Source organism: Sphaerodactylus townsendi, linkage group LG03, assembly GCF_021028975.2.
Source record: "Sphaerodactylus townsendi isolate TG3544 linkage group LG03, MPM_Stown_v2.3, whole genome shotgun sequence".
NCBI lineage: Eukaryota > Metazoa > Chordata > Lepidosauria > Squamata > Sphaerodactylidae > Sphaerodactylus > Sphaerodactylus townsendi.
In genome coordinates this window covers 166,283,055-166,307,832 of record NC_059427.1, presented here as the reverse complement: position 1 = coordinate 166,307,832, position 24,778 = coordinate 166,283,055, and the positions used below count along the sequence as shown (strand labels likewise).

The 24,778-nt window shown below is 46.6% G+C and overlaps 1 long non-coding RNA gene across 1 annotated transcript in view; it reads right to left on the bottom strand.

Annotated features, from left to right (window-relative positions):
* The window catches only part of LOC125429992, a 78,220-nt gene extending 53,691 nt beyond the window's left edge, over positions 1–24,529 (bottom strand). The window contains exon 1 of the long non-coding RNA XR_007244078.1: positions 23,775–24,529. This is a non-coding gene — a long non-coding RNA (uncharacterized LOC125429992). The remainder of the gene's footprint in view (positions 1–23,774) is intronic.
* Positions 24,530–24,778: the final 249 nt, after the last annotated feature.

The following is a 24,778-nucleotide window of genomic DNA, read 5'->3' as shown; positions in this document are numbered from 1 at the left end:
AACTCATGCAAAATGCGGCAGCCAGGTCCCTTTCGGGGACAACATCGAGGGACTGGATCACACCGGTCCTATATCAGCTACACTGGCTGCCAATCGAGTACCGGATCATGTTTAAAGTTTTGGTTCTGACCTTTAAAGCCATTCACGGCCTCGGACCTGCATATCTGATGGACCGTGTCTCCATGTATCACCCCTCTAGGCTCCTCTGCTCATCAGAGGCTGACCTGCTGGTGATCCCTGGCCCCAAGGCGATCCGGCTGGCCTCTACAAGGGCCAGGGCTTTTACAGCTCTGGCCCCTACTTGGTGGAACAGGCTCCCAGGTGAGATCAGGGCCCTGCGGGACTTACAGAGTTTCCGCCAGGCCTGAAAAACGGACCTGTTCTGCCAGGCGTTTGGCCAGCCAGGGTAATATCAACATCTCGCCATATAAAAAACAGCTGGTCTCCCGTGGGTACAAGTAGGGGGGGGGGAGTTTCAAAGCCGTCTGTAATGCATATATGGTTCTTAATTATTGAGTACTGATTGTTTAGTTGTTTTTAATCTTATAAATCTTTGCGGCCCTGGCCCCGGCCTGGTGGAACACTCTTCCTCCAGCTGTCCGAGCCCTGCGGGACCTTGGCGATTTCCGCAGGGCCTGTAAGACTGAGTTGTTCCACCGGGCCTTTGGAGAGACCAGTCGCTGAGTGTGCCCCCCCTGCTCCATATGGGTCCTTTAACATCATTGGGACCAACGGTTCCCCCCTCTTCCCTTTTTGGGAGGGTTTAAGTAAGAGTTTTTCGTGGGATGCTGATGTTATGAAATAATTGCTGTTTTAATGGGATTAATTTTTATAGTTCATGGAGCTTGAGTATTAACTATAGGTTTATTTATTGACTAGTTATTTATTCGCTCCTCTTGTGATACTGTGTTTTAGGATGGTTTTATGTATGATGTCTTATGTTGTACACCGCCCAGAGCCCTTTGGGGATAGGGCAGCATACCAAATCAAACGAACAAACAAGCAAACAAATGACGATGACGACAACAACAACAACAACAACAACAATAACGACAACAACATAAGAACAGCTAAGAACTGGTGGGAACATTGTCCAGAGAAAGTAATGGAAAATGAGAAGGTCAAGATCCTGTGGGACTTTCGAATCCAAACGGACAAAGTGTTGAAACACAATACACCAGACATCACCGTGATCGAGGACAAGAAAGTGACCATCATTGACATAGCAGTCCCCGGTGACAGCAGGGTCATTGAAAAAGAACACGAGAAGGTCACTAGATACCATGATTTGAAAATTGGGCTTCAACGTCGATGGCACAAACCAGCTGAGGTAGTCCCAGTGGTAATCGGCACGCTGGGCGCCATCCCCAAAACACTAGGGCAGCACTTGAAACATCTTCGAATTGACAAAATTAACATTGGTCAAATTTAGAAGGCAGCCCTGTTGGGATCCGCACAAATACTATGCCGATACATTACAATTTCCTAGGCCTCTGGGTGAGGCTCGAATTGTAATGAAGGCCAACAACCAGCTAAAGATCTGGCAGCTGTGAAATCTACCATAACAACAACAACAACAGCAGCAGCAGCAGCAGCAACTTATGTTGGACACCCCCCTGAGCCCTTTGGGGGAGGGTGGCATACAAAACAAACAAACAAACAAACAAACATTTTACAAACGTTTTAGGAGACTGGTATGGAAAGGGCTATTGAGTTGCCAACCTCCAGATGGTGGCTGAAAATCCAACAGAACTAACAAAATGAATATCAACAGGGGAGAAATATACAGTACTACACTGAGGCAGAACAAAATGAAATGCAGATATAAGATGGGCGACACCTGGCTTGACAACAGTACACATGAAAGGGAGCTGGGAGTCTTAGTAGACCCCAAGCTGAACATAAGACAACAGTGGGATGCAGCAGCTAAGGGAGCCAATGTGATTTTGGGCTGGATCAATGGGAGTATAGCAGTGATGGTGAACCTATGGCATGGGTGCCAGAGGCGGCACTCAGAGCCCTCTCTGTGGGCACGCACACACAGAATTCAACATGTGTGGGGCGGAAAATCACCCCCCCACACACACATACACATCTAGGCTGGCCTGGGCCACTGAGCACGATGTGCACACACCGCAGTGAGTAGAGAGGACTCGACTGGCAGGCCTGGTGCCTGTTCTCTGGGTGGCTGCTGCCTGGAGGTGGGTGGGTGATGCAGAGGAGGTACAGATGCTAGAGAGGCACAGAGCGGAGCACGTGGGACTTGCTGGAGGCTACAGCAGGCTGACCCCTTCTCAAGCGGGTGGGGCGGAGGAAGAGGGAGCCAACCGGTTTTTTTCTAAACTAAAACCTCAGGATTCAGGTTAAATTGCTGGGTTGGCTCTTTGCGATAAATAAGTGGGGTCTGGGTTGCAATTTGGGCACTCGGTCTCAAAAAGGTTCGCCATCACTAGAGTATAGTGTCTAGATTGAGGAACGTTAATAATAAAGTTAACCACTTTATTCTGCATTGGTCAGACCTCACCTGAAATATTATGTCCAGTTCTTGGCACCGCAATTCAGGAAAGATATTGACAAGCTGGAGTGTGTCCAGAGGAGGGCGACCAAAATGGTAAAATGTCTGGGATCCATGCCCTATGAGGAAAAGCTTGGGAAGCTAGGGATGTTTAGTCTGGAGAAGAGAAGGTTAAGGGGTGACATAATAGCCATGTTTACATATTAGAAGGGATGTTATGTTGAAGTGGGAGCAAGCTTGTTTTCTGCTGCTCCAGTGACTAGGACAAGGAGTAATGGATTCAAGGTACACGAAAAGAGATTTCACTTAAACATTAGGAAGAACTTCCTGACTGTAAGGGCTGTTTGAGAGTGGACTACGCTGCCTGGGAGGGTGGTGGGGTCCCTTCTTTGGAGGTTCCTAAACAGAGGCTGAATGGCCATCGGTTGGGAGTGCTTTGATTGTGTGTTTCTCCATGACAGGGATTGAATGTTCCTTGTCTCTCCCAACTTGATGGTTCTATCATTCTTAATGAGTTTCGCAGGGCCTGTAAGACTGAGCTATTCCGCCAGGCTTTCGGAGAGACCAGCCGCTGATGCTGATGCCCCCTCCCCCCCACTCTTATTTTAACAATCTGGGGCTGTGCTGTTCCCTCTTAGGGGGAGTTGTAATCAGTGGTGGGATCCAAACATTTTAGTAACAGGTTCCCATGGTGGTGGGATTCAAACTGTGGCGTAGCGCCAATGGGGCTGGGCGGGGCATTCCGGAGGTGTGGCCGGGCATTCCAGGGGCAGGGCATTCCTGGGTGGGGCTGTGGCAAGGACGCAGCCACTGTGCCAGTCCTTGGGTGGGAAACGAATGCACGCAGACGCAGGCTGCCATGCACACCAGTGCACCTCCTGCTAGACTGCTTCCAGTTCTGCGCGCTACTGCTGAGAGGAGGGGCGTAACTAAGGCAAAAATCACGTGGCAAAATCACCAATTAGTAACCCCCTCTTGGCACACACAAATAATTAGTAACCTACTCTCGGGAACCTGTGAGAACCTGCTGGATCCCACCTCTGGTTGTAATTATTGGACGCCATCTGTTCTGCTGTGTTGTTGTTTGACATGTTTTACAATTGGATGTTGTATTTTAAAGTGCATTACCATCATTGTATGATGTGCTTACTATTTTTTGTTGTAAACCGCCCTGAGCCCTTTGGGGGAGGGCGGTGTATAGATAGACGGACGGACGGATGGACGGACGGACGGACGGACGGACGGACGGACGGACGGGCGGGCGGGCGGGCGGGCGGGCGGGCGGGCGGGCGGGCGGGCGGGCGGGCGGACGGACGGACGGACGGACGGACAGACAGACAATGACAACTGACCTCCAGGCTTAAGTGATCAATGTCCCTGGAGAAAATGTCTGCTTTGGAATGTGACCTCGTAATAACCTCCTGAGATCCCTTTCCCTCCCCAAACACTGCCGTCCCCTGATTGCTCAGCCATTGCAGGGAGGTCCGTTTTTAATTTTGTGTGTGTTTTGCAGATGCGCAGCTACGCAGGTGCAGCTGAGCATGTTGGGGGATGATCAACATAGCTGCGTGGGTTCATTTCTGTATGCCTGTGCAGCTGTCCATGTGTTGCAGGGGAAAACGTGGGGTTAAAAAAATGTTCTCAAGAGAAGTCAGCTTGCCTTCTCCCTCTTTGCTCATATAACTTCCAGAGCATGAACTGAGATTGAACATTAAACTCCATTGAGAGGCCTAGCCTTCTAGACATGCTCAGAGAGACTCTATGGTTTAGTTACTCTGTAGACCTGGAGAACAACCCATTCCAACCAAGGACTTAGGTAAGGGGGGAGTTCTTGGGTTCAAACCCCCCCCCCATTACATGTCCGAAGCTCTGCCCCCATTTGTTGGTTTTTTGTATTTTTTAGTGTTTTTCAGTTTTTGGCCTGCATGGGGTGCAGTTTTTAAGCTAGCAGCACCAAAATGTCAGGGATTTTTTTGGGAGACTCTCCTGATGATTCTACCCAGGTTTGGTGAGGTTTGGTTCAGGGGATTGAAAACTATGGACTCCCAAAGGGGGTGCCCCATCCCCTATTGTTTCCAATGGGCAGGGGCGTAACAAGGCAAACTGGAGCCCTGGGCAAAACCTGAATTTGATGCCCCCCATGGGCAGCGGAAGGAGGTAGAGCTCCTCCATCCTCCTCCCCTGGTGGCTTGTGGCTTCCCCCCTCCCTGCCAGCTGAACTTAGGCGCCCCCCCTTACCGGCGAAATGGTGCAAGATGCAGGGGGCAGGCAGTGGCAGCATCCAGGGGCGAGCAGCGCAGTAGGTGGGTTGTCCAGGTTCATGTGCACCCCTGACTGCTAGTCCTGCCACCCCACAAAGATCCATCCAAGCAGGGCTGGCAAGAGGCGGAGCACAGACAGCAAGGCTTGGTGGTTTGGCTTGGCTCAACCTGATCCATGGAGCTGAGCCAGTTTGGAGGAGCTAGGAGGACCATGGGCCTGAGCCCGCCCACTCCGAACTCTGCGCGATCCGAACTTGCAGTAATATCCGAGATTCTCTGATCGTTTTTATTTTTGGGTGTTTTTCGCATTTCAGCCTGCAAGGGGCACATTTTTAGAGGTATCAGCACCAAAATGTTAGGGTATCTTCAGGAGACTGTCCTGATGATGCCCCCAAGTTTGGTGCAGTTTGGTTCAGGGGTCCAAAGTTATGGACCCCCAAAGGGGTAGCCCCTATCCCCCATTGTTTCCAATAGGAGCTAAGGAGATGGGGGCTGCACCTTTGAGGGCCCATAACTTTGCCCCCCCCTGAACCAAACTTCACCAAACTTGGGGGGTGTCATCAGGACAGTCTTCTGATGATACCCTGGGGTTGCCATAAGACAGCTGTGACTTGATGGCGTTTCCACTATGAAGCCATGAGAAGAAGCGGACTGATTTTGTGACAGCTGTGAAGCCAGAATCAACAGTGGTCAGGTTGGGAATGAACAAATGTGGGTTTTTTCCAGAATCGGTGTCGCTGTGCATTTCCAGAACTTAGTAACTTCTGTTTCCCAGTTGCTCCCTGAAAACAACTCAAACCTCCAGCAAATGTCTTCAAGATTTTCATTATATTTACAAATCCCTGTACTAGAACTGGTTACATTCCCATAGTTACTTGTGAGAAACTGATAAATTCTGTTTTTTGTACTCCTTAACAAGCATGCCTCTATGATCCTTCCATGTGACTGTCATAAAGTTCTTCTCATACAAGCGCTGATGTAGCCTACAATATGAAAAGCAAGCCGTGTTCCCGGCTACTCACTTCTTAAAGTGAAGGACTCTAGGAGATGTAGTCCAGAGGGCACCATTTCTCAAGCAAAGATGGATCAACTGGACTACACCACCCACAATCCTTTGCTTTAACAACCCAGTCATCACTGATGCACCTTCCCTTCCTGCCTCCAAGAAATGCAACTCTCTCTCGCATGCGAATTCTTGGCTCCACTCATATGCCATTCCAAAAGCCCCCCCCCCCGCCATTCCAAAAGCCCCCCACTAGAGAAAGCACCCGGGGAAAGGTCTGCTCACAGAGACCATTCAAAGCTGCCGTTCAAGTGCCCCACTGCTTGAAAAGAGACCATTAGAAGCAGCATCCACTAGGCGTCTCTGCCCTCCACCACTCAATGCAATGCCAGCTCCACACACAGGGAAAGGGGTGGGACTGCCCTGAAGAAAGAGGCGAAGGATGGGGGCTTGCAGCCAGGCCTCTCCACTACCACAGGTGTCTCCACTACCACAGAGGGATGGAGGACGAGGAAAACAAGGAAGGAAGGAAGGAAGGAAGGAAGGAAGGAAGGAAGGAAGGAAGGACATTGCAAATATCTCCTTGCATGGCCAGTGATCTGTCCTAGCCAGGCCAGCACGAAGCTCATGAGCCCCCTCCCCAACAGTTTTCTAGAGCCTGTTGTATTTGTTTGCACAACAGGCTTTTATTGCTAGTTCTAACATAACAAGTTTTTTAAAAGAAGTCCCTAAAAATATTCCTACTAAAACGATGGGTACGTTGTAAGATATTGGGGACTTTTTGGACGTCTTTCTCCAACACATTGATGGCCGTTCCAATGCGTTGAGGACGTCTCACTCTTCTTCCCTCCTCTTTACCGCCTGAACCAGCTCTTATTACACTGATAGTTTTGTTTCAGGTCTTATCGCAGATAAGATATGGGCTGCTTCTCTGCATCCAGAGGCCAAGAGCTGACAAATATTTACCAGACCTTTGAGAAGGCTGTGAATGTCAGCCTTCAGGCAAGTCTGTCGACATCTGGTGTGGTCCCCAGACAAAAACTCCCTTTGCCCCCCAACCCAACACAAATGTCATATGAAAAGAAGTCCCATGGCTTGTTGTCGGCATGAATAGGCCAATACTTAATTCTGCACCGAGAGTTTCCCCATTCCATCCCTCAGATTGGATATCCTGTTCTTCCTCCAAAACATCTGAGCAGTAGATGTCGCCCCTTGCCTGCCATTTTATCCTTATAACAGCCAATGAAGTTAGGCTGAGAAGAGTGTAGTTGGCCCAAAGTCGCACACCTTAAAAGGTTCCACTGAATGTAGTTCCCAGGGCCCTGAGGGTTATAGAGTCCTCCAATTTATGTCCCCAACCACGATGCCCAGTCCTTCCATTTGCAAGATTCATAATTCAGTTTACTTGCAGGCCAATCTGACCAGATTTCATAATTTATATTCACAATCACAATACAGTCTGTTTTTCATTTCATTTGTTTAACACCTTATAGCAAAAAGCAATTTATTTGCTTATAACTAGGGCTGGGCAGTAGAAAAATGCAATTTTATATTTTGAGTCGCTGTAAGGCAACAATGCAAACATCATTGAGCCCTTCGGGGGTAGGGCGGTTTATCAAATCGAATGAATGAATGAATGAATGAATGAATGAATGAATGAATGAATGAATGAATGAATGAATGAATGAATGAATGAATGAATGAATGAATGAATGAATGTTAAAACTCATCATTTCAAATGTTTCAAGTCCAAACATCTTTCTGGACCTTGCAAAAGAAAAATTGTGCTACAATATACCGTTTTGGGTGACCGGGCACAAAACTGACTATTATTACATGCATAAACAAACCATTCTTTGGGGTGCTGTGTGGTTTCCGGGCTGTATGGCCGTGTTCTAGCAGCATTCCCTCCTGACGTTTCACCTGCATCTGTGGCTGGCATCTTCAGATCGATGCCAGCCACAGATGCAGGCGAAACATCAGGAGAGAATGCTGCTAGAACACGGCCATACAGCCCGGAAACCACACAGCACGCCAATGATTCCGGCCGTGAAAGCCTTCGACAATAAACCATCCTTTATTTCATTGTTTTCTAAAACCATTGTTTTCTAAAACCACATAGCATTTTAACATTCCCTGATCCCAAACAACGACGGATACTGACCAGAGCCAGATGTAATGTTTTTTCACCTGCTCTCTTGCAAGGTCAGTTTGAGAAGCGGCCCCTAACACATAGAGTATGTCCATTCTGTCTCACCATAGTCGAAACATTGGAACACATTTTATACTATTGTCCAAAATACAACGCACAGAGGGAAGCCCTATTACCATCGATAAGGGGTAAGGAACCGTCCAAAATATCAATGGTAAAATCACTAAATAGTAATGATCCTGATATGCTTGGGAGATTAGCCAGCTACTTGTTAAAGGTCGTGTACCTAAGAGATGTGTAACTTTATGAATGGAACTTCTTGTATTGAAATTCAATATGATAATTTTTTAGCCAAAGATACTGAACGCAAAGTTGAATGAAACCAGTTATTATGCAAATATAAACTATATATAAATGAGTAATATTCTTCAGCCATGGCACTTCGGGTTATTATAAAATGTGTATGTAAAGGCTCAATGTTATTTATTTACTTATTTCAATATCAGGAAAATTTAATTATCTTGTTGCTTTAATTAGTAATTCTCCCGAGCATGAGGAATGGATATACCCTTTTAGCAAATAGCACTAAATTGGGAAGTGCCAGATATTTCCTGGCGTTGGATCTTAAATATAGTCAAATGGTATCTGTTTTACAAATTTGTCTTTGAATTGAATGGCTAAACCCTTTTAATCCATTTTATATTTTTACAAATGAACTGTCAAGTTGGAAAGCAAAATTCATAGATGTAATATATGATTTTAAATTTAATAATTTAATAATAGTGTATAACCACTGTCTAATACCTAATGCCAATAAAGGTTATTGTGATTGTGATTGTAATAACATTCATGGATGAAAAGATCATTGTTGTCTACTTATTTATATTGCAAAAGGTTTTTCCCCACTTTTTAAAATTGCAAAGTCTTTTATCAAGTCCTCAAAACTAATCTGGTATAACAAATCTGCTTCTTGGCTAATTAGAGACAAGGCATCACCTCTGTGTATATAGGCCTACAACCTACAGATAGTCTGCTAGCTCTAGCTGCCCTTGAGTTGGCTTACCTATATACCCACACTGATACTGTGATAATGTGTATATCCAAGTCAACTGGCTGCTCCTGGTGGTCACTACGATATCAGCACTCGTGCTTTTAGTCAGTAACTTTAGCTGCCAGAATTCACATTCCCTAGATGGTGACACTAAGGCAGGATACAGACATGTTGATCTTTATGTAATTTAGTTAAGGGTACTGACAGAGGTGTAGCTGGCCAAACTGCGCCTGGTGCGCACTCTGCGTTTTCCGCCTCTCCCCCCACAAGGGTCCCGCTCCTGCCCCCCCCCCCCGCGGCTCCCCCACTCCCCCCCACTTACCTTAGTTCTTAATGTCAGGCTTAGTTTCAGGCTGAAAAGCAGCCTATTCAGTTCAGGCTGAAAAAAGCCTGGGTGGGAACTACACTACCCAGGAGCCCTTGGGGTTCGCAAGGTCTCCTGGGTAGTGTAGTTCCCACAAGAGCCCATTTTAGCCTGAATGGAACAGGCCGCTTTTCAGCTTGAAACAAAACCTGAAACTAAGAACTAAGCTGGGGGGTTGGGGGAAGGCGGAGGGGGGGGCAATTTTCCACTCCCCCAGGCATGTGCCTGGTGCAAGGCGTGCCCCCACCCCCTTGTAGCTTCACCTATGGGTATTGACCGCATTTCTATCTGTAGGATATACATGTATGTGACAGGGGCCATTATTGTGGGACCCTACTTCACTTGAAGTTGAACTAACTTTTTCTGTGTCCCTTTTTCACACTCCCTTTTTTGAGCCACAGTAAATTTTTTGTGGTGGTGCCCTTTTTCACTTTCTGCGGTACCTCCCTTCCCCTTGGTACCCCAAGCCTGTGCTTATCATGCTTAATAGTTACTCCAGGGCTGATCTAATGTAGCAGCTGCTGCCAGTCCTGACCACTAGTGAAGACCGTACACTCCCCTTAGTGAGCAGAGGTGCGAAAAAGGGGCACCCAAGGGTGGAAAACACAACAAACAAAAAGTAAAATTAGTTGAGCAGACTGGGAAAGCCCACAACAGCCAAAGTAAAGTTCCTTGACAAATACTAAAGGCATACCTGTTTGGTAACTTCAGACAGAGCACGTGCCTTTTTAAGTACATACAATAGAAGGGCATCAATGGCCAATGTTATAGCAAGGGCAAAGAATGAAAAACCACCTCAGGGATCCTAGCTTTGTTAGCCAGTTTTTAAGCCTTAACAAACTTAAGAATGGTCTCAGTGTTGGCAGGTAGTAGTCAGTGGTGGGATCCAAAAATTGTAGTAACAGGTTCCCATGGTGGTGGGATTCAAACAGTGGCGTAGCGCCAATGGGGCTGGGCAGGGCATTCCGGGGGCGTGGCCGGGCATTCCGGGGGCGGGGCATTAATAATTTCTCTGTTACTGTAAAAAACTCTTACTGTAAAAAAAAAGTTCCTAATGTCCAGCTGGTATCTTTCTGTCCATAATTTAAACTCATTATTGCAAGTCCTATCGTCTACTGCCAACAGAAACAACTACTTCTCCTCTAATTGACTGCCTGTCAAATACTTAATACTTTCAAATATTTAATTTTGTTTCTAGAAATCAAAAGAAGGATACTTTCCTTAAACAAGGAACTTTACCATATTTCTAAAACATGTTTTTAAAACAGCCCAACACAATGAGAATTATCCCGTTTTCTACCTTCGCTAACCAGCCACATAGGAAACAACAGGACTTTATGATTTTTGGACCTAATGGAATTTGTAACGGAAAAGCGGACCCAATTAGTAACCCCCTCTCGGCACACACCAATAATTAGTAACCCACTCTCGGGAACTGGTGAGAACCTGCTGGATCCCACCTCTGGTAGTAGTAGTGGAGCTGTATCAGAGGTGAAGGCTTTCCCTCATCCCAAAACATCACCAGAGCAATGCTAGCATCCACATTCAACCACAAATTAAGACTGAGATATGTTGGGAGTCACAGTCGCCCAAGAATAAGGTGACCAGATGGTCACCTTTGTGGTGCGGGACAGGGACGGGGAAGCGGTTTTTAAGCTTATGCGTGCAGCCGCAGGAGCGCACAGGCTTCTGGGCCTTGATGTTTGCCGCCCTGTGACAGAGCGGCAAATGGCAAGCCCCAGAAGCCTGTGCGCTCCTGTGGCCGGGCGCACGGGAGGCTGCCACACTGCCTTGCGCCCCCAAGGCAGTGCAGCAGCCTCCCCAAAATCGGGACAATTTGTAGAACCCGCGGGACGCGGGACAAATTGTCCAAAGGCGTGATGGTCCCGCCAAAAGTGGGACGGCTGGTCAGCCTACCCAAGAATCAAAAACAATCCTTCGAAGTGTACAGAAACGTTTCCTGAATAAGGATCGGGTGGCGCGATGCACCAGGCATGCACCGGTACGGAGGTGGGGCAGGACCATGGCAGGGGCATTCCAAGGCGTGGCTGGGGTGCAGGGCACACACGTGCCCCGTGTGCAGTTCCCCCTCGCTCTGCCCCTGCCGAGGGGGAAGTGCAGAGAAGGCAGAGAGGCGTGGGGAACATCTTGAAGGGATTGCACAAAGGAAGCCATTTTTAAAAGGTTTCAGCCAGAGAATCATTTAAAAGGGGGATTCGTTTTAAACATTTTGAGGCTGCAAATAAAACATTTTGGGGTAAAAACAGCTCCATGGAGAAAATGTTTTATTTCCTGCCTCAAAACGTTTTAAAGTATCTGTGCGGAAAGGGCCAGAGTCAATGTGGTATAGCAGTTGCAGGGTTGCACTAGAGTCTGGCAGAGCCAGGTTTAAATCTCCACTCGGCCATGGAAATTGGCTTGGCCTTGAGCCAGTCACTCTACCAAGGTATAACTGGCCTCACAGGGCTGTTGTGAAGATAAAACAGGGAAGGAGAGAATGTTGTGAGTGGCAATGGGTCCCCATGGGTGAGAAAAGCAAGGCATTTACTGCTAAATAACTAGCAAGGAAAATGTATTGTCTCATGTGACTAATCAACCAACTAGAAAAAGTTGGTGAAATTCCACTTCTGTACAATTTTCAGGCATATATTGACTTCCTCGCCACTGTAAACATAAGAACATAAGAACGAGCCTGCTGGATCAGACCAGAGTCCATCTAGTCCAGCTCTCTGCTACTCGCAGTGGCCCACCAGGTGCCTTTGGGAGCTCACATGCAGGATGTGAAAGCAATGGCCTTCTGCTGCTGCTCCTGAGCACCTGGTCTGCTAAGGCATTTGCAATCTGAGATCAAAGAGGATCAAGATTGGTAGCCATAGATCGACTTCTCCTCCATAAATCTGTCCAAGCCCTTTTTAAAGCTATCCAGGTTAGTGGCCATCCCCACCTCCTGTGGCAGCATATTCCAAACACCAATCACACGTTGCGTGAAGAAGCGTTTCCTTTTATTATTCCTAATTCTTCCCCCCAGCATTTTCAATGAATTCCCCCTGGTTCTCGTATTGTGAGAAAGAGAGAAAAATTTCTCTCTGTCAACATTTTCTACCCCATGCATAATTTTATAGACTTCAATCATATCCCCCCTCAGACGCCTCCTCTCCAAACTAAAGAGTCCCAAACGCTGCAGCCTCTCTTCATAAGAAAGGTGCTCCAATCCCTCAATCATCCTCGTTGCCCTTCTCTGCACTTTTTCTATCTCTTCAATATCCTTTTTGAGATGTGGTGACCAGAACTGAACACAGTACTCCAAGTGCGGTCGCACCACTGCTTTATATAAGGGCATGACAATCCTTGCAATTTCTGACTTTGCTGCAGAAATTGCTAAGGCGGTTCTGTGGATATTAAACAAGAGTTCCAAGCTAGAAGTCGCTTGCAGCTGGACTGGCATGTCCACAACAAGATAATCCAGTTATGAATTATTGCTGTAGTGCAACATTAGCACCCTACCCAATGGTGTGGGGCTGGTGTCCTCTGATGAACACTTCCAGATCCGTGTGGCAGAGCAAATGCTCACAGAGAATCAACAGAACGCATGGCTTTCCTATACCAAGTTTCTATTTCTGCAGGAAAAATGTCACAAAAGATTAGCCTCGTTATTCACTCTGATCCCTCTAGGAATCATATGTGAACAGATTTATGAATCCCTGGCTGGGTGAGGAACTGTGCATGCAACCTGGAGCCGCAAGTGTCATTTGGTGTCCAAGCCATCTGCCAATGCTATGAAGAAGAAGACTTTATTTACAGTCAATGACCAGATATATTACAAAACTCCAAAATATCTACAACAAAACAAGAATGCAGATCTCTCTCCCGTATTCCAGCACTATCCATCTATATATCATTCTACTTTGTAAACACACCAAACAGCATAAAAATACTAAACAAAACAAAAATATCTAAGGGGGATGCCATATTCAGATCATTTTTTCTTTTTCATAATGAATAGACAGAATTTTGCTACCCATTTAGTAATATTGTCCTTCTTATCTTGTAATAGTTTTTCACAACAAACTTTAACAGAACAATATGTCATTTTGTGCAGTAGATGTGACAGGCCTCCTCATAAAGGGGACACTTTAATAACATATGTTCTATAGTTTCTACAGAATTCAGAGAGCAAGAACATAACCTTGCAGCATAAGGTATCTTTTGATATTTCCCTTCTAAGACAGCAGAAGGTAAATGTGCACTTCTTGCAAGAGTAAAGCTCTCCTTAGATCTTTGTTATCCAGATAAGTTAAATAAGGAGCAGGGGCAGTGATATATTTCTGTGTATAGCATAGAGAAAAATCTGAATATCTTGCCAGATCAGACTGTCGTGATACATCTTTGATTCTTTGGGTAAGTTCACTTTTAAAATGATCCCAATTTTTGATCATATGGATGTTATATGGAAGGCCACATTTATTAAGGCACTTCTCCATCTCTTGAGCCCACCTAGGTTTATAAGGATCTTTTGCTAAAGCCAATGCTATGTGTGTTTAGTTCTGGTAGCCTAGCATAGCTTGAATTGGGTGTGTGTGTGTGTGAGTGAGTCAGATGATATCGCCCTTGTCCCACCTGAAGGGTAACTGGAGGTCTGATACCTGGTGGTTTTGAGGCAGGAAATAAAATATTTTATTGAGGCAGGAAATAAAATATTTTATTACACACTTGGATCACAATGGAACCCCCCCCCCCCACAGTGCCATAAAAATTGCTTCCCCAAATCATATCAGACCATTTTGACAAGTGATAATCCAATCACTTGTGGCATTTCTCAGTCAACATTTATCTGCAAAGAATTACATGGGCTAGAATCGGCTACATGGCCAAGAATCTTGCATCCACCTTTTTCATTGGTGGAAGGTTGTGAAATCTTAGCGAGTGGAATTAATTGTGGATTTGACTGTCTGTACACATGGAGCCGCGTGGCGTAGTGGTTAAGTGCTTGCGCTGCCACTCACACGGGTTCGATTTTTTTTTTTTAAAGGGAGACCATGACAGATCTCCTTATCTGGGACGGATTCTTTATCTTTTTAACTGCTTCATCTTTTTAACTCTGCTTTGGATGCTACTGTTAAGGCAACCGTTTTAATTAAGGACTGGTACTTAGTTTTAATTAAGGTCTGGGGCATTGCTAACCGAATTAACTTTTGAAAAAGGAAGCAGACGAACCTCTATCAGACACATTTGTGAAAAACTGGATTTCAATGTATTGTCGAAGGCTTTCACGGCCGGAATCACTGGGGTGCTGTGTGGTTTCCAGGCTGTATGGCCGTGTTCTAGCAGCATTCTCTCCTGACGTTTCGCCTGCATCTGTGGCTGGCATCTTCAGAGGATCTGATAGTAGGAAAGCAAGTGGAGCATATATATCTGTTGGAGTGTCCAGGGTGGGGGAAAAGAACCATTTTCTGTTAACTTGCTTTCCTATTATCACGTCCTCTGAAGATGCCAGCCACAGATGCAGGCGAAACGTCAGGAGAGAATGCCGCTAGAACGCGGCCCTACAGCCCGGAAACTGGATTTCATTTATTGATTGCCCGAATTTGAGTGTTTGAGATTGTGTACAATCTCATGAACATTCTTCATTTATATAACTTGTTAAAGTCTCACATTAGTAACAAATACTGAAGGAAAAGAGTGTTAGGAATTATAAAAATGCCTTGCATGCTACTTTTTAAAAAATGAATCGTATAAATTGTTAATTGTTCAAATGAGAACCGTTAGCACATCCTGTTGTTGTGCAAAGAGGGTTTTTTTTCCATTTTAGGGGGAAAAAAACCCCTAAAGCTTGCAAGAATTCCACCAGATGCGGCTGGTTTGGGTGGACAGCCCACAATGCAAAGCCAGAACAAACTGCTACCGTAGGATAAGACGGAGCAGTGTAAAGCCTCCGCCATGGGGAGAATTGCAGAGTGATAAGCTCCACTGTCTCTTGAGAGATTTGATTCCTGATCTATCCCAAGGCCTCCTGGGTGAGTCACGGCACAGCCTTATCTCACCCAAAGGAATCCACTGATGTAGGAATGAGATTGGGGGCTGGCTGGAGATAGGAAAACCCCACAGCTTAATTCTGGTATCTGCTTGATGTATGGTGTAATGGACAAAGTCGAACAAAGCCCGTGGGTCTGGTAGGGTAAGTGATGGAATAGGCCAGTTGGATTCACTTGCCTTGCTCAAGAAGGACAAAGTCGTGATGCTGGGGGGCCGGGGGGGGGATAATTGTCCACATATCACTTCTTTTCTAACCTCCAGCACTGAATTCTACCAGCTACTCTTTCCAAAACGAACCACACTGACCAAGGGCTCTCACCTGACCCAAAGACCATCCTTGTTATTGCCAGTATGGCCTTGGTTTGCCCTGTCTTGTCAGATCTTGGCTGCTAAGCAGAGTCGGCCCTGCTTAGTACTTGGATGGGAGACTACCAAGGAAGTCCAGGGTTGCTAGGCAGAGACAAACCACCCAGTGGTGGGATCCAAAAAATTTAGTAACAGGTTCTCATGGTGGTGGGATTCAAACTGTGGCGTAGCGCCAATGGGGCTGGGCGGGGCACAACAGGGGCGTGGCCAGGCATTCCGGGGGCGGGGCATTCCTGGGCAGGGCTGTGGCAAGGATGCAGCTGCTGCGCCGGTCCTTGGGTGGGAAACGAATGCACACAGGCGCAGGCTGCCACGCACGCCGGTGCACCTCCTGCTAGACTGCTTCAAGTTCTGCGCGCTGCTGCTGAGAGGAGGGGCATAACGAAGGCAAAAATCACGTGGCAAAATCACCAATTAGTAACCCCCTCTCGGCACACACAAATAATTAGTAACCTACTCTCGGGAACCTGTGAGAACCTGCTGGATCCCACCTCTGAAACCACCCTTGTTTATCTCTTGCCTTGAAAACCATATAGGGTTGGCCAACTACGGCTTGGCTACAATTGGATGGAACTCCCCACCCCCCAGAAAAAGTTAATGGAACATTAAAGGGAGATTTTGCAGTTGGTATTTTCTTCGTTTCCTTTCTTTCTGTGTTTCTTTAAAAAAGAAAAAAAGAAAGATGCCGTCTTCAGAAAGAATACTGCGCAAACTCTTATCTTAGCATAGATTTTTTAAAAAAACTTTGCAGTGCTATTCTACATGCTTTGTGCTGCTTTAAAATACATTATTTTACTCACTGATGAGGCATTTTGTAAGTGCTCAGATGCATGTGGCCTAAAATGCCAGCATTCTGTTTTCAAAAAGGCTCCCATACTACATTCACTTGGTCTACGCTTCCACGCGTTGGAATGCATGCAAAAGGTCTGTCCTGCACTGTATCTTGGGTCAGGAATTTGAAAACTCTTCCACAAGCACGTGACCGGGTGAAAGTAGCAACACTGGACCGAAAGGACCAGGCACCGCTTCCCTGAGGTGATTTGCACATTCCATAGCATAAGGATGTTGTAGGTTTTCTGGGTTCTGTGGCTGTGTTCCAGTAGCATTTTCTCCTGACATTTTGCCTGCATCTGTGGCTGGCGTCTTGCCACAGATGCAGGTGAAAAGTCAGGAGAAAATACTACTGGAACACGGCCACACAACCCGGAAAACCCACAACATCCTAGTGATTCCAGCCGTGAAAGCCTTCGACAATACGTTCCGTAGCATCTTTTCCAGCTGATAAGAACCAATCACCATGCCTGTACGTGTAGAGGCATTGGATCGGGTTTGTGTCCATGGAACTTCTTTGCCTTTGAGGAGTTATCCAAATCAGTGCTGACTGATAAGGTTGCCATTTTTCATATGAGCCCTGCCTTTAACAACAGCTTGATAGTCCAGAGACACGTGATAATGCTCCATGATGTGAAAAGATTCCCATTCTGGGACCTTCAATACGCTATGAAGGGCAGAAGACCAAGCCAGGCTTACCGGTCAATTGGTACATTCCTATGGTTGAGCCACAACCAACTTCCTTCGCCTTGCTTCAGTTTAAGCATTAGGGACCAAACCTGCTGCCAGGTCAAAGGCTGTAACTCCCAGCATGCTTCAGCACTACTACTTTTAGAAATCAAGCCCTGGTGATAAATCCTGGAATTCTCAGCAGCACTGACCATAATGGATAGCCCCTTATTTTTAGAACTGGCTTCTCCGTTGGACCCTGCAGAGCTAGGCCACAGTTCCGCCAGCTTCTTTCTTGCAGGGAAGAAGAACTGAGGCAAAGCTGTGAACAACAACCTACCGGCAATTCCTGGCCTGAAACGAGACCCCGACTAGGGCCAGAGCCTTCTTGGCAGCAGCCCCAACCTGGTAGAACGCTCTGCCCAATGAGACCAGGGCCCTGCAGGATCTATCTCAATTCGGCAGGGCTTGTAAGACCATCAGCTTTACATTTGAGGGCAACAACAGGATTTGTTCCATCTTGGCTGGCCGCCCCTTCCCTCCCTTCTTTTCTGTTTTGTATCATGGACTAGGGGAGCTGAGAGGAATCTTTTTTTAATTTTACTTTATTTTAATTGCCTCACTCTGGTTGGATCTTTTCAAGTATCATTGTATTGTAGATGTTGACATTACATATGCTTTTATGTTGAAAGTGTCTGAGGCCTTTTCCGCACATGCAGAAAAATGCACTTTCAATCCACTTTCAATGCACTTTGCAGCTGGATTTTACTGTGCAAAATAGCAAAATCCACTTGCAAACAGTTGTGAAAGTGGATTGAAAGTGCATTAATCTGCATGTGCGGAAGTGGCGTGATGAGCCTGCTTTGGCAGGGGAAGTGGGTTATAAACCTAATAAAAAAACAAACAAACAAACAAATAAAAGGTGGGATTATCGCCCTCAAAAAGCATGCCACGCTGCACCAAACTGCTTTTGAGATTCCCATCTCCCCTTTTAGGTTTTACAGGGATGAATCTTGTGTGTCTCAAAAGCTTGCATCCTGAACTTAAAAAAAAATAATGACACCTATGAAATAATTCTGTGCGATTCAAAAGCGTGTATCCTTTATGTCAAAACAAGCGGATCTTAACAAAACTACTGACTCCAGAGCGCTCCTTGTTTGAGAAGGAACATGCAATTGCTGCAAATGTACTGGCGTTACATGGACGCTTTGTGGAGCGAATAGGTAAAGTCTGCCAACAGGCCATACGCCCCTTCCGCACGTGCAGAATAACACACATTCAATCCACTTTCACAATTGTTCGAAAGGGGATTTTGCTATTCCACACAGTAAAATCCAGCTTCAAAGTGCATTGAAAATCCATTATTCTGCATGTGTGGAAGGGGCCTTGGAGACATCTTTTTATTCAGCTCTAGGCACCGCAACCCAATTTCTGTTTACCACGAAAGTGTGGTTGCACCTTACTGCCAAGTTTATCACATGTACCTGGTATATTTCCCCCCCTTTGCTGTAATCAATATGTGAAGACGCATGTTTCCGAACAATGGGATCACATAGGGTTGCCAGTCTCCAGGTGACGGCTGGAGAACTCCTAGAATTCCAACTGGTCTCCAGGTTACAGAGAAGTTCCCCTGGAGAAAGCTCTATGAGTGGGCTGTATGACATTACATGAGTGGGCTGTATGACATTACATGACCCATGAATTCTCTTCCCTCCCCAGGGTCCCCACCCCCTAATATTTCCAGGAATTCCCCAATCCAGAACAGGTAACCCTTGATGCATGTATACTCCGAAATTATGACCAGCTGCTATTCCCCTCCCCTCCCCCCACATATCTCCACTGTGCGTTTGGAGATTCCACATCTCCTTTGCACCTTTGACTACACAAAAACACCACATTGTTTTAAAACCAGTTCAGCCACAGAGAACACGCAAGCTACAAGTGTGAAACTAGGAAGGCCGACTGCTGTGCATTTACCGAATTCCCTTGGCCTCCTCCCCTCACATACATTTTACTGACTGGACAAAGCATTCTTGTTTGTCCAAACATTCGCAAGCCACAGAGAGAGATATTTATACATCGCACCCGCCACCTAGAATAATATAGGCCATCTTGTTAAAGTTTTCTGCACAGTGAACTTTCTGCTGGCAACTTTGTGCATGTTGCAAGCAACTGAAGTCGGCCAGAGAAAACTGTGTTCTGCAAAAGGCTATTTAGTTATCCTGAGGAACCTGAACAAAGACATCGTGCATGGAGAATCTCGAAACTACAAGACAAACGAAGCCCAGAGTGTTAAACCGAAAGGAGAAGCGACGGCACATGAATTCACACCCAAACGGTAGCGGTGGGGCTTTCCCAAAGTTTTTGCCCTGAGTCAAAAACATTTGCCAGAGTTTGGCAGGAATCTTGTGTGAAGCTGATTTTTAAAAAGGATGGCCAAGGCGAACAGCTCAGGAGGAGCAGACAGCTTACAACACGCAGCGTTCTCTTGAATGTGTGCTGTATTCTTGGCATAACGAAAGAAGAGAAACCCTAGTGATTTAGCAAAACTAAAGAGGGACACTGGAAATACAGAACACCCCTTTCAAACAAGAAGAAATTGGGGAAATGTATACTTCTACATCGCTTGGCCCTCAGAGACTCTCCCCAGCCTCATATTACTGTTAGAGTCATAACACTGTAATTTCATTACAGATAAACGTCCCATTCGAGGAGGGAAGCGAGTGTGGAGCCCCTCAGCACATTGTGGCTTCACTTCAAATGAGGGAACGGAGCCCAACGTGCATTCATTTTTGCATAGATCACCTCCTTCCAATAAATTTAGCACTGGTATGTGTGCGCAGGCATTCAGAGTCACAAGCTCGGGACGGACACGCTGGCTCGCAATCCGATAGACATTTCACACTGGATTTCGGTGGAGATTTAAACACAAGTCGCTGCGTGCTACGTGGAGCCCTTCTTCTGTTGAGAGCCGGTAATAAATAATGCATTACCGTTTCGAAATGTTCAAAACACTTTTTGCAAACGTTATCCCATTGCAGCCCTGTAAGGTAGGCCTGTCGTCGCCTCTCCGCAACGCAGGCTGGGGCAAGGGGTGCTTTAGCCGAGCGGATTGCCCAAGCCAGCTAATGAATTCACAACACTGCCATGATGGGAGTTCATAGCGCTGCAAACCAGTAGCAGGGTCCTTAAAGAGACATATTTCCCCTTCTGTAACAACATTATGGGCACGACAGGAGTCCCAATGAAATAAATAGGGGGGTGGGGGGGAAGCGAGCTGCTTATAGATTTAAACAGGGTTTAGAACAGGCCTTTTAGAGACATTTGGACAGAAGGGCCATCAATTAATCCCCCCCCTTTCATTGGCTTCCTGCTTGCACATCTGCTGCACGTATGTGCTAAGTAACACAGCAAATCAGAAAGAGAAAGCAAGGGGAGCGGATTTTTAAAAGTTAAAAATATTTTTTTTTACCCAAAAAGACTATCCAAGTATTTTTTTTTTTAGCATCACAAGAATGGTAATTCTTCAAATTACATGCAAGGAACGGGCCATTGGGCCGTAAGAGGATATTGTATTTCACCTACATCGGAACAACTCACATCTAGACTCTGTTAGTGCACTTCGTTTGGGACCAGTTTGATTCATTGTGCCATAAAAACCAAAGGAACCGGTCACTTGGAATCTGGCTTCTGTTGTAATTAATTATATTTAGGATTTGGGGAGAAGATAAAAAAAATTATCTCCCACTTTTGCCGCATAGAAGTTTAGGACGGGCATGTTTAATAGTTTTCTATGGCATGGTCTCCTCAACGAACTGGGCAATAACATTTCTGAGGCAGCAAAGCCATTTTTAACAAACAACAGCCTAAGACGATGCTTGCTTATGCAGGGTTCCCACTGAGTTTAGTGTGCCATGTTATCCTCACAAAGTACGTGCCTACAAACAAGGAGTGTATTCTGTGTACTGGAGCACTTTCCATTGAGCAAAGTGGGAATGTTGAAGTTTAAAAAGTACAGACCAGGTTTCAGATAACTTTGAACACAATGGCAGCACTTCGGCATTATGCATAGATATATCCTCCCCCACCCACCCCAAAAAGCCTGAGATTTTTGCAATTGAAAAAACAATGTTTATAATAGTATCATATTTATAATTCCGTTAGTGTCGATTCTTTGAAAAACGTTAGCAGGGAATCTTAACTTTTTAGAAATAGCCACTGGCACATGTCTGGTTGACTTGGCTTGATGTCAATTTGGTACGGGAATGTCAAATTCCAGACTGTGGATCCAGAACTAACACTCTGATCCTGAGCTGATGAATTGCTTGGAATGGATTCTTCTAGTTACAATCACTCGATTCCCTCAAGATGCGTACTTTAGAATCACAAAAGTGGATTGTTAATTCAATATAACATGTCGATTAGGACAGCATATGATCTCGGCCAGATCTTCCGTATGTAAAAAGGCAGGGACCTTTGGAGCATTAAAAAGTTAAATAGCCCTCAAGTTAGCTAGCTTTGAAAATATTTGCAAGAAAGCAAAGATATACATCGTTTGACACCTCCCCTATGAAGTGCCTTCCTAGAGCTAAAAATGATAAATGGCAGCATTTAAAAAATGTGCAGTGTAATTATTGGTGGCAGTTTACTATATCCATTTTTACAATATGCAGGCCGACGAACACACCCCTATAGAAATTCCAGAGCAGTAGCTGTCTTAGTCTACAGCAATCGAATAAAACCAGAGTCCAGAGGCACCTTAAAGAGTAGCAACGTTTATTACCGCTTCAAGAGTCGAAGCACATTTAATCAGAGGCATGAACTGTACCTCGGTTAAGCCAGGGCGTTTATATGAACACCCCCTCTGCCTTTCTGTTATTAATGTAAATGCTTTGGCCCAGTGAACATACACTTCATGCATCTGAGGAAGTGCGCGCCGACTCACGAAAACTTAGGCTGGAATAAATGCTCTTAAATCCTCAGTGGAGTTACACCCTTCTAAGCCCACTGATTCTGACAGATCTACAAGGGTGTTTGTTTAGGATTGCATTGTAAAGCGCCAGCGGACTCCTGTTAGAGTTGACTCATGCACAACAACGAGGTATTCAGAGCGTTGTAGGTATAACAGAGGCCTAATTTTGTTGGTTGCAGACTGCCTTTATGATAGCATGACTTGCATATCAGGGAAGACGTAAATACTTTCGAACAGGCCTGGGAAAGACAGGGGGAAATCTGTAGTGCCAGTAAGAGAACCTGAACAGTTGACAGTATCGAGCTGATGGCAGAAAGGGATGTTCTGACTGATGTTTTCAAGGGAATGAATGAAACTGGTTTCTGTCTTTAGCTTTAAAACAAACGTTATATATAAACACTGGGCAAGTGTTATATTTTATTTGTACTTAAGAGCAAGTGTTATCTTTTATTTGTACTTTCCTTGTGCAATGACCCTGTGATTAAAGCATTTTAGAAAGTTAGGGGGAGATCCAATTCAGATGAAGTGCTGATAGGCCGGAGTGATTTTCATGTGCTAAGGATGTGCTCAAATCTCCCCTTGAAATCAAAGCGCTGGACTTTGACAGCTCTGGCCAGCCTCAAACCTTAGCCCTGGTGGCCTGTACAAACACCACATATTTGCAAGCTGTAGAAGAAGAAAGGGGGACCCCTAGTTTTTAGGCCCTCAGGTGCTGGGGGGGGGGGGCTCAGGCACTCAAGGGATCCATGCTCTTTCCCCTCCCAGTAGCAGCTCTCTTCAATCCCCCCCCCCCCGCAATGCTTTCCATTGGTATCCACTGTCCTTTCTTTCCACGGGGGGTGCTGCTAGCTTCATGGCAAAGTTAGGAGCCGGGGACTGGGACTTTGTAGGCCAGTTGAAGGCATAAAGTTCTCATCTCGCCCGCAAAGACCCAGCTCCAGACCCCCCCAGATGATCAGCCAGCCGGTGGGACTGAGGGTTTTAAAGGAAGGAAAGCAACCCTACTGCAGGTGAGTCTTCTCCGACAAACTGTTTGAAAACTTCAGCGGCAAAGTGATGCGATTAAGCGCCTCAGTGAACTATTCTTTCCTTGGAAGCCCAGGACATGAAGAGAAGGAGGGTTCCCCCCCCCCGCCCCGCCCAGGTTTAGGAACCAGACGTTTAAAAAGGAGAGTGTGACCATTTCAGAAAGGGTGCTTTGGGGGGGGGGGGGGAGAGCTGCTGAAAGGATTGATATTGGGGTCACTGTGCTGCAGGTTAAGCCTTCTGGCAGGAAAGCTAGGGAGCACCCTGCCCACTGGCATAGGGCCGGCCCTAGAGGCCTGCATTGCCCCCTGTTGACAGAGCTGCTGGAATTGCCCTGCAGGGCAAATTAAAGGGACTCGCCCGCAGGCGCAGAAGCGCCGTGAAATTGACAAGCAGGAGGTGAAATTGACCACACAGCCTCGTTTCAACGCAGCAACAAAAAAAAAGTTTCTTAAAACACCCCAACCCGCGCGTGCGTGGTTCGATTCCGCCACCACCACCTCCAGCGCCGACCACTCCCCACTCACTTACCTTGTGTCAATGGAAAGAGCCGGCTCTGGGGTGGAATCGCTCGCGCCTTACCAGATCGTCTTGAAGTGGAGGGAACAAAAAATGCACGGGGTGGGGTGGGGGGACCAAAGAGAGAGAAAGAGGGAGGGGGCCCACCCCTAAGGAAAGAAAAAAAAAAACAGTGTCCACATACGGTCTTGCGAGATCCTCCATGCTGGGGGGGGGGAGGAATGGGGGGTGGAGGGGTAGAATCCGTGTCAACTGTGGGAGGGGGCGGCATTCCCATCCAGAAAGGGAAGGGTGTGGGGAGAGGATCCGGTGCAGAGCGGCGCTTTCTCCCCCTCCCCTCCCCGATGTCACTTAGCCGAGTGTCCAAGTTGGAAGCGAAAGTATCCCTCGAAAGTTTTCGCCCACGTGGGAGCAGATGACACTTCCCGGAGCGCAGGGCTGCAGCGGAGCCAGCGGGGCTTGAACGCGGGGGGGGGGATCGCGTCGACACGGGATCGCGGCGGTTTGCCTCCTTTCCCTTCCCTCCGCTCGCCGCTTCTCCTGCCTGCTTAAGGAAGCACCCAGGTCCCCACCCACTGGAGTTAGATGGTGCAATTTCGTTTGGCAGAGGAGTCCACAGGGCAGAGCCGCCGTCCAAAGGCAGGGAGACGCCTCCCCAAGCGCTGGATCCAGGAGGGATCTACGGGATCGCGGGCCAGGGGCTGCCCTGCGTGTGTCCCCCCCACTCCAAAATCCGGACACCCCCGTCTTGGTCGCAGCATTCCCCTCCACACCCTTTGCTGCCATTTGAGCATTCAGATCAGACTTATTCTCTCCCCCCCCCCCCTTTTCTCAGTTGCCTTCAAGGAGGGAGAGCGGCCTCCAGTGGTTGAAGATCCAAATTTCGGTCGTTTCTATAAAGAGACAGCAATGGTAAACCCCCCACCCCACCCCACCCCATTTAAAAAGCACGGGTGACGGGGAGGCTTCAGACTCGGTGGTGTTTAAGTGCTTTCTAAGCTTTTTGGAAGTGGAAA